The following is a 3580-nucleotide window of genomic DNA, read 5'->3' as shown; positions in this document are numbered from 1 at the left end:
CTCATCCCCTGGAGACTCGGCACACTATATTTTGGTTATTTTCAAAACCCTTTATCATTTTCTTGATTTTCAAGAATCCTCTATTCCCCTTCCCCAAGATGACCATAACAATCAGTTTTAATGAACATATTTCACAATTGGCCAAGTAAATCATGCTTGAATTTTATGAATGGCTATGTGTTCAATGAAAACTGCCTGTCATGCTTATTCCATAACGGTGTCTGTTTGGGAGCTGAAAGTCCCATCGACAGCACAGAGCTTTTTTTATATGGCATGCTGCTCCTCAAACAAAATCCGTAAACATCTGAGGTCAAGCAAGAAGTCCCTGTGGTTCCAAGAAAGGATCAAGTGCTTGTAGTGTGAAGAAGCAATGCATTTTGCAAGTTTCATGGCAGAGAGAGACACAGAGGGGGCGGGGGGAGAGGTGATCACGGACTACCAGGGAGAACGGGGAGGTGATAGGGTTTGCGGCTTTCTACTATCACCTCAGAGTATTTGGTACCTCAAATAAATTTAAAGATGTGGAGAGTCCCAGCCCAGGGACACCCAGGGCAGGGCCAGTGCACCAAGCTGGTGGCCAAATCCCCCAGCAGGCTGTTCCTTTATGGCTCACAGTCAGGGCCGTGAAGAAGGGAACTGGGAGGAGAGACCAAGCCTGCATGTGGCCTGCAAAACTTAAAATGTGCACATGGCCCTTTATAGAGAAGAAGTGCCCTAGAGCGTCCCAGACTTGCCTGGTCATCTGAAGGCTCACCTGTGGTGGGTGTCACACACACAGATACAGCTGGTGGGGTGTCTGGTGCAGAGTGGGCTCGGAGGTCTGTATTTTTAACAATGCCCCCTGGGGTTCCAGGATCAGAGAGTTTGGGAAGGATTGCCTGAAGCCAATTCTGACTTCTGTGGACAAGGAGGGACCTGGAAGGACCACCATAGAGCTGCCCCTAATCACTGCAAATCAGGAATCACCTGCACATCCATCCAGGGAACACAGGACATGGCCCTTAGCATAAATGAGATGGCCATAATTATTAATGGAAGAAATCCTCACCTGTGAAAATTAAATTGCAGAGAGAGCCTCCAAATAGGATACCATTATATGAAATTTTTACTGCATACGAATGGATTCTACCCATGGCAAATGCTCAAAGCCAAGTATCGGAAGGACAAATACCAACCTCAGGGTGGTAGTTACTCTGTGGAGGGAGAGGAAAGGGGCAGAGAGGGGTACAATCAGGCTTCCATTTTATCTAAATGTTTCATTTCTTAAGTGTCATGTCACTAAACATGATGCAGGAGATGATATATGGAGATCAATAATATTCCCTGGATTTTTCTAGATACCAGAGATATTTTATTCTAATAATTTTTAAAATAACTGCTGAGTAATTATTAGCTCTTAATTCCAGGAAACCAAAGTCTTTTAGGGTCATATGTGGATCACATGAAAGAAACTTTACATTTTCTTGTGCCTTTTTAAAAAAAATAATATTTTTAGTTGTAGATGAACACAATACCTTTATTTCATTTACTTTATGTGGTGCTGAAGATTGAAAGCAGTGCTTCACATGTGCTAGGCCAGTGCTCTACCACTGAGCTACAGCCCCAGCCCTTCTGTGCCTTTTCTAGTGATCAATTTATTGAGTGATAAAGATTTTTTTTTAAATCAACTAGCTTTTATCAATCGCTTTAGGGAGAAGGAATAGTAGGGAGATGCTAGACCAAGAACTTGCCTCTACCTTTTTTCCTAGAAGGCCCTTTATATTTCAGTTCTTTTAGCTGAAGGAAGGAACATGGCTTCCAGAAGCTTCTTTCAGCATCATGTTATGGTTTGGGTCTTAAATGTCCTCCAAAGGCCGTGAGATAAAGCCTTGGTCACCAGCTTATGGTGCAAGTGGGAGGTGGTGGACCGTTTAGGAGGTGGGGCCTAGCAGAGGTAAGAGAAGTCACTGGGGGTGTGGCCTTGAAGGGGACATGGGGACCCTGCTCCTCCTACCCCCAGCTGCCACACAGTGAACAGATCTCCTCCACTATGTGCCTCCACCGCTATGCTGTATACTGAGCCACCACCACAGGCCCAAAGCATCCAGGCCACGTGACCATGGAATGCTGAAACCCAGAGCCAAGATAGACCATTCCTCCTTTGAGTTGATTTTCTCAGATATTTTGTTGCGGCAATGGAAAACTGACTAACCTATAGCAGGGAATGCTGGTCAACATCTTTATTAAAACACTGTGGGCAGGTGTAGACATCGGGGCAAGGTGGGATAGCTGACGGGTGGTGACCAGGCAGGCCTGGTGGTTTAAGAGAGAGTGGGCCTGCCCTCAGCAGCGCTCTCAACAAAGACTCGCTGGGAAAGAAAGGGATGCGACCTGAGACTGCAGGGGAGAAACTGCACAGCAGATGCTTCCAGAGAGACTCAAACGGATCACAGCTACCAGACAATGGTGAGAGCGGTACATAAAGCCTGCGGGCCAGGAGGAGAGATTCTGCTAATTGGAGTACATAATTCAAGAGGTGAACACAGCACAAATCCCCCGCAGGGACTGACTGCAGGTTTAATTAAAGATGATCTCCCATAACCTTGTCCTGATTTAAAAAACACTGGCCCTGAGAAATGCTCAGGAAACGTGCACGCCTCATTAGTAAGTTTCTTGTTCTTCGAATCTTAGATATTGAGGGCTATTTTCCCATCTGTAATTTGGCCTCTGGGATGGCTGTTGGATTTAGGATTCTTTCTCAAAGGCTATCTCCACCCCCAGCCAAATACAATATCACGAGGGAGAAGTGAAACAAACACATTTCAGTATTAAAAAGGACAAAGCGTAACAGACAGACAATAGAGAACTTTTTAAACCCACCTTCCTTCCTTCCTTGTCCCTCCCGTCGCCCCTCCCTCCCTTTCTCTCTCTCTCTCTCTCTCTCTCTCTCTCTCTCTCTCTCTCTCTCTCTCTCTCTCTCTCTCTCTCTCTCTCTCTCTCTTTTCTCAGGAGCATTCTGAGCAAGAGACCTGAAGGTCAGGTGCTCTAGCTCTGCTTCTAGAAACATCAAATTGTAGCCTGGCAGACCAGGGGAACAGCCAGTTTCACTGAAATCCCCTGTTCCCCACCGTGGCTGAGCAGAATCAGATGAATGATGGGCACAGCCCCAGGAGGAAGTCAGAGGAGAAGAAGCAAGGGCTTTGGGGTGGTCATTGCTTTTAATAATCAAGTATCTGTGTAAGTATCCATGCAGGGTCTTCCTGCTCACAGAAGACTGGTAACAGATGTGTGGCAAGGTGCTCTGTGTGTATAAACGCTGTACGTGTGGTCCCCAACCTGTGATGGTTCTACCTGGGATTTTTCAATTTTTCAACCTCACAATGGTGTGAAAGTGATAGGTATTTAGTAGAAATCAGACTTTGAATTTTGGATTTGGATCTTTCCCTGGGCAGCAGCAGCTGCAGCCATAACCCCATCATGAGGGGAAACAAGCAAGACTCCACGGAAGACTGTGCTGTCGGCAATTTGGGGGATATTTATGTTTGGTTTTCACATCCCATCATGCCTTTAAAAGTTACAGGAGGTATTCGACACTTTTATC

This window comes from Callospermophilus lateralis, chromosome 6 (assembly GCF_048772815.1).
Source record: "Callospermophilus lateralis isolate mCalLat2 chromosome 6, mCalLat2.hap1, whole genome shotgun sequence".
NCBI lineage: Eukaryota > Metazoa > Chordata > Mammalia > Rodentia > Sciuridae > Callospermophilus > Callospermophilus lateralis.
This window is presented reverse-complemented; position numbering follows the sequence as displayed.